The sequence below is a fragment of the Caretta caretta genome, chromosome 9 (assembly GCF_965140235.1).
Source record: "Caretta caretta isolate rCarCar2 chromosome 9, rCarCar1.hap1, whole genome shotgun sequence".
NCBI classification, from domain to species: Eukaryota; Metazoa; Chordata; order Testudines; family Cheloniidae; genus Caretta; species Caretta caretta.
The window spans coordinates 97,584,906-97,600,884 of NC_134214.1; the positions used below are offsets into that span (position 1 = coordinate 97,584,906).

At 47.6% G+C, this 15,979-nt stretch overlaps 2 long non-coding RNA genes across 4 annotated transcripts in view; one reads left to right on the forward strand and one right to left on the reverse strand.

The window, feature by feature from the left end:
- Positions 1 to 15,979, forward strand: part of LOC142073250 (uncharacterized) — a 147,357-nt gene that overhangs the window by 89,426 nt on the left and 41,952 nt on the right. The gene's annotated exons all lie outside the window — the stretch shown is intronic.
- LOC142073249 (uncharacterized) overlaps positions 1,003 to 15,979 on the reverse strand; it is an 87,568-nt gene continuing 72,591 nt past the window's right edge. For 2 of the 3 annotated variants that reach the window (XR_012670035.1, XR_012670036.1), the window contains exons 2-4: positions 4,314 to 4,406; positions 3,608 to 3,725; positions 1,003 to 1,765 (exon numbers count right to left, since the gene is read on the reverse strand). This is a non-coding gene — a long non-coding RNA (uncharacterized LOC142073249). The remainder of the gene's footprint in view (positions 1,766 to 3,607; positions 3,726 to 4,313; positions 4,407 to 15,979) is intronic. The other variant, XR_012670037.1, reaches the window with a different exon arrangement.

A 15,979-nucleotide genomic window follows, 5' to 3' on the forward strand; every position in this document is an offset into this window, starting at 1 on the left:
GTAGAAATCCCCATGCCTCGGGACGGAGATTTCCCGGGCATCTCTCAGCTTTATTTCCCGAGTGGAGAAAGGGCGGTCTAACTGGCAGGAAGAAATAGATGGCCACAATTCTTAATACCAAACGAAGGCAGTTACATTATAGTGTAGCCCCAGATTAGCTCTCCCTAGCAGTTCTGGAAGGGGCAAATCAGTGAAAAGTTCATCAGGACAGTCTTCCAGCAATAAAAATAATATGTTTGTGAGCGACCCACACTTCTGGGTGATAAGCAAAGAGGCGGGATTGTAGGATATTTGATTCCAGCTAACTGTGGACACCAAACTGCAACTCTCGTTCTTCATTCATATCCCAACCAGAGAAACACAAAACCCGACACCCTCTCGCAGGATTCTTCTTCGAGGGCTGCTTTCCCTCAGGGGTTGTCCTGCACTTGGCTAGCTGATCTCCATTCTCTGCTTTTCCAATTTGCTCTAGTTTCGGCCCTGGTAGGACTCTTCCCCCTCCCAGCCTCCTTCCAACAAGTTAAGAGGTGAGCTAGCTGATGGGAATCGCTTACCTTATTGGAGCCAGGCACCCGGCTCGGCCTCCCGGGCCCAACAGAACCCCTGGGAGTTTTGCGGGAGTGAGAACTGCAGGGGTTGGACAATCGATGGGTTTTGCTGCCGCGATGCAACTGCAATGTCATACTGTCTAGATCCCGAAATTCCTAACTGTTGATCTCAGGGCTGAGCTCCCCTCTGAGCTGTAAAGTTCTGTCTATATCTGCTACGCAGACTGAGGCAAAGCAAACAAAGCGGCGATCTAGTATTACAGTGGTTAACTTTAATTCATTCCCAGCTGTATAGGGCTTCCAAAAAGGGGAGGGCAGGGGAGGGGGAGAGTCATACAGGATGCATATGGCGTGCACCAGTCTCTATCTATGGTATCTGTGCACAGCCCCTGTTGCACACATTTAAAACTCCAAATCCTGGTGGTATTCTCGGACCACTCCAAAGACTAATCCCGAGACACCAGAAAATCTCACACACACCCCTTTAAACTACACAGCAGAAGTAAAGATCTTAAAACCCAGCCCTCAAATGGAACATGTCGGTTACAGGGACTAGATTTTGCAGGAACGATTTGCCTGGGGTAAAAGTGGGCCACACTTTTAAAAGGTCATTGGCAAACGGGATGGAACAGGTTTATGGCTTGCTGCTCAGACCCGCCGGTCTGACCACATTATTGCCTGGCTCCTCCAACAGGCCATGTACATGCCCATCTCTGAATAAAATCTGCTGGCGAAACGTTTGTCCTTCAAGATCGGGCGAGCTTCGATTTCGTGTCAGAAACATATGCTGAGTTAGGAAATACCCTTCCTTCTTTGGTGGGGGCGGGGGGCACAATTATGTGTTCTTTGTAGGCCAATCACAATGCTGGCTTCATAAGTAACATCTGTCCCTGGCCCCCTGTGCCACGTTACCTCTGGAACTCTCTTCCCCTCCCACAATAGACTCGACAGGGGGCTTTTTACTTGACCAATTTCTGAGTTTCATCTGAACTTCATTAAATGAATTACAGGGTGAACACATCACCGCTTATGTGCAATTAGTATCCAAATGTCTTACTTTTCCAAATCTAATGGAGCAGATGCAGCTACAGAAGGGACGCCACGTTTTCGTGAAATCTATCTCCTCTCACACATTAAATCTTCTGGTCAGGGGGAAAAAAATCCAGCAGGACTGCGGAGCCGGTAGGGTGCCAGACACTCGGAGCAAACGGGAATACCTGCAGGTGTTGGAACAGATTGTATTATAATTATATCTATTAGAATGTTTTCCTGATGATCTGTAATGATCTGACAAAAGTCACCTTAATTAACCGTCTGGTTGCAGACAACGAATGAGCGCATTAGTTAAAAAAAAAAAAAAGCCCTTTACAAGCAAACCACTGCAGAGGGAAAGCTGCGAAATCACTAACAACACCGGGGGGAGGAAGGGTTGTATGTTGAGGATTTACTATAGCCCTGTGAGCTGGTCCTTACTGAGCGAACCGTGCTGGCGTGTGTTTGGGGACTGCCTCTGGATCTGGGGGAAGCCGCGCGGGCTCCGGGGTCCCGTTCCCTGCTCCCAGGGAGTTTGTTTTCCGCCTGGAACGCGCCCAGGGCCGGGGTCCGGTTTCCAGGGCCGCCTGGGGACAATTACTGGAGGGAAAGGGCTGCCCTTGGACACTCAGGTCAAGTGCTCGGGAGTCGGGTTTCACGGTCAAGGCGATCAGGAGGGGACCTTGCAAACGCTCCTGCAGCCCGGGCGCGGAGCAACGCGACCCTCCGGCTTCTGCGGGGCGGGGGCAGCCAGCCCCCCGGCCGCGAGTTCGGTTCCCCTCGGAGCAGAGCGGGGCTTCCCAGGCTCTTTACAGCGGGGCAGGCGTCGGGGTTAACTTCCCTCTGGTGGGTGTTTGCTGCTCGGCGGCTCCGTTTTTAAAGGCTCAAACCTATTTAATTTACTGCCGCCTATAAATTATTGACTGGCCGGGCTGAGGTACGGCCATTAAAGCCGCCGGGTTTGTTGGTGCCGAATCGTTACCTGGGGACCTCGGGAATGGGGGTGGGGGGGGGAAGCTGTTTCTGAGCCATTATAACACAAGAACCACCCCCAGCTCTGGGAGATCTGACTCCTGGAGGGAAGAGAGACTTCAGCCCCTGCCTGTCACCTAGCACTGGGGGGGGGGGGGACGGACACTAGCCTTAGTAGGAAATGACCTGCCTCTTTAGGGGTTAGCACCTCCCACGCACCCTGAGGAGGTGCAACCAGCCCCTCCCCCCCCCAGCAGAGAGGACTTTGGGGCTTGTTTGGTTTAATCTGTTAAACCCTCAGTAGTGGCGCCCCCTGCTGGGCCCAGCGGGGGGATGACAGCGAGGGGGGTTCTGGGAAGTGCAGGGAGCACTCCCTCCCCCCCGCCCCCCCCCCCCCGGGGCTGCATTATGTCCCAGGCCCAAAGGGCACAGGGGAGCAGGGACACGGCTCCTCCCTCTCTAGCCCCTGGCCAGCGGAACGGTCCCTCCCTGCACGAACCTCGCCGGAGCGCTGCCCCTGGGCCGCTGCCAGTGCAGGGCTGGCATAGCGGGCAGCACCCACCTCCAGTCTCCTTGTGGCCATCGCCGCCGAGTGCTGTGGGGGAGTAGCCGCTGGGAAGGCCCTGGCAGCATAGCTTCAGCCACCATGGGGCTTTGAAAGGCACTGGGCACAGACACAGCCCTGACCCCTGGGGAGCCTGGGGTCCCGCTGGCCCGGGGCGTTAACCCCCCCACCTCCGTTTGTTCGGCGTGGGCATGCAGGGGCGTTAAACCTAGGTCCCTTCTTCTCTGATGGAAGGAGGCCAGGGAGAGGCGGCCAAGGCAACAGCCTTGCCAGTCCCCTACACGGGACCTTCCGGAGTAGGGAGGATCTGGAGCGAAAAGGCCAGATTGAACAGTGCACGCACGCTGCTGGGAACTAAAGCAGGTTATCTGAACACTGCGTGGTGGTGGCTTTCATTCATGAATCAGGCAGATTAACAGTGGTGGAGTTGGCGGAATAAGCGAATCCCACTTTGTCTTTTGGGAGGCACACCGGGAGGAGGAGGGCTCACCTGCGAGGGAAGGCAGAGTGCAACTTAGCAGGCTCCCTCAGGAGATTTACGTGCATTACAGCAAGTTGAAAACTGGAAGGCACTGGGTTTTTTTTTCCCATGTAGTGGCTTTCTCCAGCTAAAAGAAATCACCAGACTCGTGACAAAATCAGATAGCCAGATCCTCGGCTGGTGTAGATCAGCTTATATGGTACCGACCACTAGCAAGTTCAACTAGTAGAAGACAACCAAGGAGAAAGAATGGCCTAGGCTGGCCTAAGGAGGGGTAAGTGAGAGTAGGGGGAAGAAGGTAGACCAAGAGAAGGTTCGGCTGCATATCAGGGAAAGCTCGACAGTGCGGGTTATTCGCCTGTCCAGTGGGGACCGGCAGAACCCCACTCATGGGAAAAGCGCACCTGACCGTACAGTAGCCAACAGTTCTTCATAAGCAGCAGGGGGACCCGACCAAATAGATCATTCCTGTTTCTATGGTCCGTTATCCCAACCCTACCAAGAGGTGCTTTGGACAAGGACCTGCGATCCTAAATATTTATCCATAACAATTTGAAGAAGCAGAGAGGAAATTGGCTTGAATAAACTGAAAATCAAAGGCAAATCATGACCCCCCCTGGCTGATGAATGATGCAGACCTTGAGCCTGCTCAGGATCACACATTTGTTTAGTTTAGTTGAAAGTAATAGCTAACTCAATCATATGGAAGGATTACCTTTACTGATGTGATGCCTTTACTGATGTCCTCTGCATTCTCCAGTACGTTGCTCTCTAGCTCATGTATACACCAACTGACCTCACACAGATCCTGTGAATAATGAAATACAAGGAATATAGACTGCAGTCCCATCTTTCACTACCAGTGAGATTTAATAATGATATTTCCATTAGCTGAAGAACATTTAATATATGTTTTAATTAATTAGTTCAAAGAAACATTTAAGATCTTATTACAGATTCAACCATCCTTTATCTGCATTTTTGTTTGTTTGTGTTGCTTCCTACTGTCTTACATTATTCTTGGGTCAGGAGCATCAGTCAACACTTTAAATTTGTAGCGATTCACATAAGGCAAGTGAAGAAAGCCTGTTCCAGTAAATACTCAGTAAGGTGTTCAGGATATATACATAGGATGAAACCCTGACTCCACAGAAGTCAATGGAAGTTTTGCCATTGATTTCAATAGGTCAAGATTTCACCTGTAGTAGATATAAGCTGGATGTGCAGTAACTGACCCTCAGACTGCCCATGGGTGCATACCCAAACTATTCCATTGTCCCACAGTTGGCTGAAGCTAGCAGCTTTTGTTTCCCGATATAAGACTCCACAAGTGGTAGTGGCATCAATCACAGTGCCAGCATGTCACCGATAAGAGCATAGGTCAAGTCGCTGAGATATCTAAACTGCGTGTGTTCAGAAGTACCTGAAGTTGATTGAACCAGTCTAGTTTAGTAGATAGGGTTCTAGGCTGTCGCCTTAGCAGACAGGTACACCCCAAATCAGAAATATTTCCCCCCCATGTGTGTTTTGACTCCACAGTTTTGTTTAATACATAAAATAGCACCATGGAAAGACTATGTTAATGGAAAGACTCCCACTGATATCAATGGCCTCTGCTGAGCAGTGACAATCATGTCAAATTATAAGGCAGGGTTGGTGAGTCTTTCTAATGTGAAAAAAGTCCACAAGAGACATGCTTTAGATCAGAGTTGGGACCTAATGCAAAACTTGAGCCCAAGGGACATAGGCCCAGATTTTTAAAGGTATTTAGATCCTGCTGAGCTCAGTGTTGCAACAGCCTAAATCTCATTTTCAAAAGGGATTTAGGCACCATCCACCGTTGATGGGATTTAGATTCCTAAGGGCCTAAATCCCTTTTGAAAAATGAGATTTAGGCTCCTAAATCAGTTAGGTGTTGCAACGTTGAGCTCAGCAAGATCCAAATACCTTTAAAAATCTGGGCCACATATGGTTTAAGTAGCTCCAACTCCATTGATGTCACTAGTTTGGTGCAGTTTCACCTGGTTAAACTAGTAATGGATTTGAACTCACATCTCCCAAGGTGAAATACTCCTAGAAATAAGCCATTGCACCATTCAGCCTGCCTTCATTCTGAAAAACCCTTGGCTGTCAACATTTTCATAAGTACTTTGATCCAACTAGACACCGTAACCTTGGTAATAATGTGATTTGATTATGAGATATTATAGAACCACAACTCCAATAAAAATCAGAACTGGTGAGAAAACAACTGCTGTATAATAAGAATAAATGAGCATGCATATGAACTGTGCAAAAAAAAAAAAAAAAAAAAAAAAAAACCCTGAATTTATTGTGCTTCCTAGAAGTCTCTTCAAAGTAATCACATACGGGGTTGATATTTTATGTTACAAAAAGGCTGTGTAAAATATGCAAGTATTCTGCAACATGTGTTTTTGTTTTTCCTCCCTTTCAATACCTTTAGAGAAAAATCTTTCAGGAAGTTTGGAAATATTATTCAGCCCTTCATCACCTATTAGTTTACTGGTTTTGAGTAGAGCAATGAGAGAGAGAGAAAAAAATAGTTGAAATATCCTGGGGAAAATTTAAAAGGGATGCAAGACAAAAGAATGCAAACACTCTGTGGCATGAGAAAGGCTTATTGTTCAAAGAAGTACCCTTCAAAAATAAAAAAAACTGTTTGAGTAGCAAAAGCTTCTTTAGTTACAGGCTGCTTACATGAACACTCTTGTACGTATAGGAAGGCCTTGGAATTTCTACTGCAATACCTGACTGAACAAATATTTCAGAAATAGTCACATTATGATGCTTAGCTTGTCAAATAATTTTTACAGCATGTCTCAGGAAAGGGAGATATGAATCCCAGTGAGCAAAATTAGAAATCAAACAAACTAAAAACAATCTGGGAATTTGCCAATTATATATTTTGTTGTTAAATTGGGGCTAGGTTCAGATAAATCACATTGATTAGTACTTTGATCCAGTAATAGTCACAACTATTGCAAGAGTTGTACTGCTCAGTGTGAGGAAGGCTATCAGAAACTGGCCGTGACCAATTATTTATGTATTCTGGGGGGTTTCTGTTGAGAAATACTTAATAGGATCTTAGCCATTGAGCAAATGTTATTGTTACTATACTAAGGCTGCTGAATCTTTATTACAGTAGCAAAACAGTTTAAGCAGCAGTTTAATAAACCCCAACCAACCAGACACACCCATTATCAGTGTTTCTCTAGAACAGTGACATATTTCAGTTTTCCAGCTGACAAACCTTCTCGGCAGCGCTGCCAACCGTCCCTCCTCTTGGATTCATTTGTAGTTAGTTTCCCCAGTGTCTCACATGCCCACCTTATGAAGCAGTTTGTTGCATTGTGCCTCAGTGAGGCATTTGAAATCTCCCTCATTCAAATGGTCCCAGCTTGAGATAGCTCTGTATATTACTACGCCTGTCAGGAAGATGGTGAGAATAATACGGACATAGAGCCTGGGCCGCTCCTGGTTGAAGTTTGTGGCAGTGAGTATAAAGAGGAGGATGGGGAGGGGGGGAGGGAGAGGGATGCATGTAACCCCCAGGCTGGAAAGCAGCATGTACTGTGCAGTTTCATCATTCTATCTGATCTAGCTACGTATCTAATCTCCAGTGAGAAAGGCTACAGCGACATGGATCCAGGCTGAATGACAAGGGGGAGCTCTTTGAAGTTCACTGCATTGGCTCCACCCTGCACACCTCCCAGAGCCTGTTGAATGCACAATCACAGGCATACTCCCCGCAGACGACTATACAGGCACACATCCTGCTTACGTGGCTGCTGCACACATACAGATAAGGTGTCACCTGCCCCATACTTGCTCCCCTTGCAGGACAGCTATCATGTGCTTTGATCTGCCGCTGGAGAGAACTTAGGGGATCACCTCTCTGGAGGCAGAGACATCCCTGTGACTGGCCTGACCACAGGGCTCCATCACACTGGGATAGAGACGCCCCCTATCTGGGGATCCCCCTTCCCCTAGGGAAATGGGGGGGACTGTTACCCCCTCAAAGGGAGGGAAAGGGAGAGAGTCAGCTTGGGTTCCATCCTGCCTGCTAGGAGGGGTGATGCTATTTCTCAGGGGCCAGGAGGTAAGGCAGACCCCAGTCTATAGACCAGGGTAGCTGCACTCCCCAGGGTGCAGGCTGGGAAGAAAGATTCCCATTCAGCGATCTCATCCATACCAGCCATGGGGTGTGCGGGGGGGGGGGGGGGGGAAGAGGGGACAAGGGACCCATTCCCCAGGTGAAAATAGACCTGCATCCTGGGTGAGGAGACCAAAAAAAGGGTCATCAGAGACCACCTCCCAGGTCTGTTGGGGGAAGGGAAGAGACTCCCACACACCTCTCCAGGGCCTGGGCTTTTCCCTGACAGAGCCTCCCCCTCCCCACCCTTGTTTCCTGGCATCACATCTGCCACCCTTGCAGTCGAGAATGACTAGATCTCTATTGCTGCTCGATAGCCAGAAACAGGCTAGTTCCTGCAGCATTTTCCCACAACAAAGGGCCTAAATGCTGCCAGTTTCTCATGCTTCTCCCCAATTCTTTCCACAATAACCCTGCTGATGTATCCTGCAATGCAATCTGGTATGTGGAAGCCCTTTGAAGACACTCTGACTTACCATGCAGTGACCCTGCAGTCTAGTGACAATACAGCATCTCCAAAGTGTATCTTACCCATTAATCTGAGCTTGTGCAAAGTGTCTTATCAATGGGCAACCCCGAGAACTGAAGGCAAATGATCTGCCTGTCATGTAAACAGCAACTAGGACTTCTTCCATTGTCATTTTTGCTCATTAAAGCAGCATAGGAAAACAAAATCCTACTATTCAATCCAGGAGCGAAGTGTCTTAAATCATTACACAAAAAATACACTGGAGTTCACTGGTACATGCAAACAGGGAGGTTTTGCTTTCCCTATTTGCCTGCACAGACCCTGTTAGGGTTAATTGCTCACAGAGCTACCCCAAGATCCTAGCATTTAGGTCCCAAGCTGGGATCATTTCATTTTAAATATAGTAGCAACAAATTGTTGTGTGCACCCAACTGAATTTATCAGCATATGTGCTGAACATAAGTGGCATGGGGGCCTGATCCAATACTATTGGAATCAGTTCCACATGGCTTCAGTGTAAACAAGGCTCCCCCCCGGGGCAGGCCGAGCATTCTCAGTTCCCATAGACTCCAGTGAGAGGAGGCTGCTCAGTTCAGGGTCAGACATGGAATCTCTGGATTTGCATCTACAACACTTACTCACATGGAGTCACTGAGAAAACTCATGTGAGCAAGTTGGTAGGATTGGGCCCTTCGACTGTTATAATTACAGCCCATATCTTTCAAGCTCATTTGCACCTATCCACTAAATTGATAATTAACATTTACAATCGGCAGATTAAGTCTTCCCGCGTTCATTCTGGAGTTTATAATTAAAAAATGATTGCCTTGCATGTCCTCCACATTTTTTTAATTCCCTATTACAATTATACAGGCAGTAATTTTCCAGTTATGATCATTTGCATAAGTAAATGTGGCTTAGTGTAAACAGTTAGCATTATGTTATTGCATGAAGACGTTTAATTAATCCTCTAATTTTCCTAAAGACTGCTAGATTAATAAGGGATGGTGCAATGCTGGGGCTTTCATTTGTTTCACAAGTTGCGTTGCTAGAAGAAAAAGCTGCAGAAGAAGGGGATGTGTGTGTATATATGTGGCAGAATGGTGCATCTGTGCACAAGTGGCAGAATTTGTGCACACACAATTAATTTATTCTGGTTGGCTAAGTGGTTTTTCTGTGCTCCAGAACTTGCCTTCTTGTAACAATAACCGAGGAAAAAACCCACATCACTGACTAACTGTTAACACTGTGAATCTACTTGTTCCTCCAAATTGCATGGAAGCACCTTCATCAATATTTCCAAGAGGCAAAAGAGGTCAAAGCTAAGAGCAAGCCAGATCCCTAATTTTGTTTTAATGAAGTATCAGAGGGTATCATGACACATGCTGTGACTGATTACTAATGATTTTGTTGTTCAGACTCTGCCCCAATCTTTCTTTGCATTTTATTTTTTTTAAAATGTTTTTAATTGTGGGACAAAAATACCCCTTCCACCTAGCACAACCTTTCCTTTTGGCTAAGTGTTTCTGGTAACAATTTAGGGTTCTAAAAGTCTTCTTTATTACTCATTAAATTACCAAGATGCTTTTGCAGTTTATTCTTAATACATGATCCAACAAGCAACGTAGGTTGGTGAAAGGTTGCTTGGGTTTCCACGGCATCTGAAGCTGTCAGCGTAAATTCACTGATTTTGTTTTATCAAAGGATAAGCAGCTCTTGTAAAACTCAGACACTTTGGTCACCAAAGAAATAGTCACATAAAAGAGGCTTTTTAGGTTTGAGAAGCAATGCTATTTCCTAGTGTAAAACATTCAGAGAAGAAATTTCCATCATTTAAAGCTGAGCAAATCATTTTAGGCAGCCATACGTACAGAAAGGTGCTTGGTCTTCTCTGACCCAGCCAGCCATATGCGCCTCCAAAGTTGCTGCTTGGTCTATAATTGACAATGAATGATAAGTGCAAGTGAACAGGGATTGAGCTCGGCTCCAAAGTAGAACCACGGTCCCAGCTCCTTTGTACAATGTTGTTCTTATTGCAACAGAAGAGGGGATGCGTAGACCCAGAGAGCGAGGCCTTGAGGCGTTTAAGCATGAGTAGCCCCATTGCCACATCACCCTGCTTGACCCTCCTCTTCTCCTCTGAGTTGTCCCTCCCTCCAGCACCAGCCTGACACCCCCATCCTGGCCCCTGAGCACCTATACCCACTCCCTCCAAATCTTAGTGAGTGGCATGGGGGTACAGTGCCACGTAGGTTTGACCCGTCCAAAAAGTGATCGAGCCATAGCCCCGGTAGCTTCATGGCCTATGGCACAATATTTAAAGTGACTGGTCATTTCGGGTGCTTCGATTTTTTAGGTGCCCGGCTTGAGACACCATGCAGAGCCCTGATTTTCAGAAGGATGCTCAGGACTTTCTGAAAAACAGGATTCTTTACAGTGTGTCAAGCTGGGTACCCCCCAAAAATAGAGGCAGTCAAAAGCCCAATTCACTGTGGCCATTACACTTACATGCTTCAGCGGGACTGATTGGCTGATGGTTTTAGAATGCAGGACCCAAAGGGATCTAGCCACTTGTCAGCGATGTCACATTTATTTGATTTAGGTAATCAGTAAGTGCCTGTCTCAAGCTCTGGGCACTTTTACATGACTAATGATTATTAGTCAGACCATAAGCTGTAGCTCCCATTCTAATCACCCAAATACCAGGAATAGAAACATACCATTTGGGCTAAAGCTCTTTGGGAAGCACTATGTAAGAGTTACGTTTGGCTATGTTTGTGTTGTTCATTTATCATTCCCTTTTCCACCTCCTCCATTCAATAATCTGCACGTATAACACAGGTGGGACTTTGCTTGTTACTAGACCACAGCAACATGATCTAAGGAGACAAGCTAGACTATTCAGCCAAGCCATAGGGTTTATGGCATTTCAAGGGTGGTTGAAGACACTTGGCTTTTGGCTGATAACACACTCAAATTGCACACGCACAGATGCAAAATGAACTGTAGGTTGGTTGTTATTGGGAAATCCCTCCTTTAGGCTTAGAGTCTGCATTTGTAAACACATATGTAGAGGGAGATGGGGAGAATCATTTGCCAAAAAAATACATTGTTAGGGGCCATGGGGCTAAGAAAGGGTGAGGCGACGCTAACAGAATTTCCTGAACTGGATACCAACTAACCACAGCTTACAGACTTAGCAAACTAAGTCACTGTCAGCTGGTCCCACACCACCACAATAAGGCTTCCTGTCTAAGCAGAAGCAGTTTGTTGTTTATGAGAAAAGCTAGCCAATGACACAAGGTGAATTTTACAGTCTTACATTTACATAGGCAGTAGAGCAAAATTCCTTGTGTACCTGTCAAACCCAGCAAATTCTTCACCTTTTCTATTCAGATAATGTAGGTTTAAAATGTACAACGCATACAATGGAATGTCAGTGGAATCTGTCATACAGCGATTCTCACCCCTACATACACAGAGTACAATGGGAGTGCATTGAGATACTGACCACATACTGGGCCCAGAAGTCCCATTTCATTCCAAGAACCCATGAAAGATTGAGGCACTTGAGATGCTCTTCTTGACTACCCCAGAAAACACAACCCCCCCCCCACCTACCTCTCCAAAAAACTACATCAGATCATATAAAGTTTCGTATTTTTCTAAGTAGGAGAATCCTCTCCCCTCCCACCCCCAACATCCCAGGAATAGGGACATCAGCTGAGCTGAATTCTTTCCCATCTCTCCGCTTCTCTCCTTAACCATCTGCTGCAGCTATGACAATGCATGGCTACACCAGGTGGCCTGAATCTGTTCACAAAACTCTCAGGAGAGAATAGGCATTTCTGTAAGCAGCGGACACATTGCACCAAAAATATCCTGGTGGAAAGCAGCATCAGATACAACTCCCTGCTGCCGCAGCCATGCTCTTCAGGGGGTGGTCCAGCCAGCATGCAGAGTGGCAGGGCGCATGTTCAAGGGATGTTCCAGGCCCAAAGAAGGAGCAAGGGGTAGATTGGGAGTGCCCTGCAGACAGCTCATTTATGGCAACTGGAGCAATGCTGCCATTAGCCTGGCCATGGCACTGGTGAGGGAAGGCCCCCTGCTGGTCACCCAGGAGCTGACTGGCTACAGGAGAATGCATCGGAACAGGCATAGCACGGGCAATGGCAGGTGTGGCCAACTTGCAGCAAGGTGGATGCTAGGAGATGCTGAAGACAGCACTAGGAGAGAGGTTATGTCAGCCTGGGACACCAGAGCCTCATCCTCACACCTCCCTCCATACAGCAGTGCTCAGGGTTCCCGTATGACTGGGCCCTGGAGAGTGAGTCCCATTGCCCACATGCTCAATTGCTGCCTTGGGGGCAGGTCACCAAGCTGCAGTCTGTAGCGCCTCCCAGTGCCAGGCTGGCCTCCCAAACCCCACATTCAGGGCAGCCTTCACCCGCTTTGATTTTGTAATCCATGTTCTTTCCTAAAGCCTCCTGCCCAGAGCTCTAGGAGCTAGCGGGAGCTCTGCATGCTGGGGGGTTTGTACACAACTCCCCACACCCCAGTCCCCAGCCATGCCACCACTCTGCTTCTCCAAGTCCACCCCGTGGAGAGCCTGGTGAGTTGGGAGTGCTCAGTGGGGCTCCGAGGATATCTGCCCCAGTTCTTCAAATGTGTGGCCATATTGGGGTGGGGTGGGGTGGGGGAGTTGCTGAAGGTTCTAGGCTGCAGCTATACAGCGAAGCAGAAAGCGGGAAACCATTACAGGTTCCAGCCAGTTTCCAGTGTGATTCCTCAGCCCGGTGGGTCACATGGCATGGGGAGAGATGGCCATTGTACCCCTGTAACCACAGGAAGGAGGGAAAAACGCACAGGAAATGGGGCAGGGAAAAAACTCCATAAGGAGGGGGTGACTCCCAGAACCTATGGTCACAGGAGCCATCTGCAGGGCGGTGCAGTGCTTCCTTTCCAGCTTTGGGATACTCTGTGCCCCCTTTCCTCCCCTCCACCCCTCCAAACAAATCACAACAACTCATAGAAGTTGATGCAGACTCAGGGCTTGCCTGCAGGGGAAAGTTTGGCCAGTTATACTGGAATAACCAAACCAACAGAGCTACAGTGGTCCAGTCATCACACAAACATTTTGCAATCATGGTAAATCAGTCCTACTGGAAGAGGAAGTAGGATGAATCTTGCCCATATGCTCAGGGTTTAGCTGATCACCATATTTGGGGTCGGGAAGGAATTTTCCTCCAGGGCAGATTGGAAGAGACCCTGGAGGTTTTTTGCCTTCCTCTGTAGCCTGGGGCATGGGTCACTTGCTGGAGAATTCTCTGCTCCTTGAAATCTTTAAACCACGATTTGAGGACTTCAACAGCTCAGACATAGGCGAGAGGTTTTTCGCAGGAGTGGGTGGGTGAGATTCTGTGGCCTGCGTTGTGCAGGAGGTCAGACTAGATCATAAGGGTCCCTTCTGACCTTAGTATCTATGAATCTATGAGACCATTAGAACGGCCATACTGGGTCAGACCAAAGGTCCTCATGCGGACACCCTTATCCCAACAGAGGAGTGGCTTCATTTGGTTTAGCAAAATAATGTACACTGAAAAAGACCTCCCTCATACTGGCGTAAGAGCACCCACATGCAGGGGCAGGGCAGAGGTTATGCCAGTGTTACACCGGGGTGTAACTATAGTGGTTTCAATTCTCTCCTGAGCTTAGACAAATACAATTTTCCCATGCAGAAAAGCAAGTCTCCCTTTTTCCTCCTCACACTGCACAGTGCCCTTTCCTGCTCTAGCTGGATCTCCCTTTCCCTCCATCTTTATCAGTGGATGTTGTTCCTTCATATTTTTCCTAGCTTCCCCCCCTCCTTTAAAAAACAACAAAAACAAAACAAAAAAGTCTCTCACCATATTTTATCATGTTTATTTCTCCCCTCAGTCTCTCACTCCTCCCACCCCTCATTTTTACTCCTCGGCTCTGCAGTTCTTCTCCTCTTGCTCTTCACTCCCTTTTCTGCCTCACTTCTTCCTCTTGATGTCTCCCCTTTCACGCAGGCCTTGTCTACACACAAACTTCCATTGGTTTATTTAAACTGCCGCCAGCCACAAGGTGGGCGCTTATTGTGGTTGGCTTGTTGCAGCTTAGTTTAAGCCTGCTCCTAATCAATAAACTAAACTGAAATAAACCTGGTTTAAGCCAAAAGCAGCGCACTCACACATCCCTTTGGAACCGTCTTAACTGAATCCATTAAAAAAAATCAGACTTTAAGTTCAAAAGGTGCAGCCCTGTATCTAAACAGGCCCTAAATCCTACCACCTATGGCACAAAGACCAAGTACCCAATTTTCTGACCTTGTGCAGAAACATGGAGAGCAGCAAAGAGACTTTTCCACAGTCCCCGGGGTGCAGCAGCACCCCTGGGGCTGTGCTCCTCCAGAGCAGCACTGCCCCACAGCGCACAGGTAGCTGATCAGTCAGGGTCATGCTGGCGCCTGTGTCTCTGTGAGTGGTGCCGATGTATAGGAGCATAGCAGACAACACTGACCGCTTGGATTGGGGAGCAGCAAATAGTGTGGCCTAGTGGAAGGAGCACTAGACTTGGACTCAGGAGAGCTAAATTCTATTCCTGGCTCTACCACTGGCTTGCTGGGTGCCATGGACCAATCATTTCAACTCCGTGCCTCAGTTTCCTCATCTGTAAAATGGGGACAAGGATATTGACCTCCTTTGTAAAGTGCTAGATGTTATTACCCACCTAGAGTTGTGACACCCATTCTATATATCCCAGTAAGTTATTAGCAATGTTACGGTCAACAGGCAAACTACCTGCTGCAAATGATAACTGTAATAATCAAACTAAATTGCTGTGAACACCTCTTTGAAGTTCATGGGAGTCTTTCCATAGACTTCAATGGGCTTTGGTGCAGGCCTTTATGAGTATGTCTACACTGCAGTTAGACACTCACGGCTGGCCCATGCCAGCTGACTCAGGCTAAGAAGCTGTTTAATTGCAGTGCAGCTGTTTGGGCTTGGGCTGGAGCCCAGGATCTAGGACCCTGCGAGGTGGGAGGGCCCCCAAACATCTACACCACAATTAAACAGCCCCTTAGCGAGCCCGAGCCAGCTGGCACGGGCCAGCTGTGGGTGTCTAACTGCCCTAAGAGCTCCATGTTGAATTCAGACTGCATCATCAAACTGGTACCCTGCAAAAAATGCACAGCTTTTATTATGTGCCATGTAGCATAGGAGCATTGGAGTGCGTGCCTGTATGCTCCCATGGGAGAGAGGTGACAAACTCACTCGTACACATCTCAGTGGAAAAATCTCTTTTGCAAGTCACAAGGAGAGGCGGGTAGAATCATAGGACTGGAAGGGACCTTGAGAGGTCATCTAGTCCAGGCCCCTGTACTCATGGCAGGACTAAATATTATCTAGACCATCCCTGACAAGTGTTTGTCTAACCTGCTCTTAAAAATCCCCAATGATGGAGATTCCACAACCTCCCTAGGCAATTTATTCCAGTGCTTAACCACCCTGACAGGAAGTTTTTTCTAACGTCCAACCTAAACCACACTTGCTGCAATTTAAGCCCATTGCTCCTTGTCCTATCCTCAGAGGTTAAGAACCACCATTCTTCTCCCTCCTCCTTATAACCTTAGATGCTAACAAGGTATTGTGCCCCAGAAGGGAGGACATTAACCAGGTGTTACCACATTAACAAGAGACCCCTGTGAGCAGTG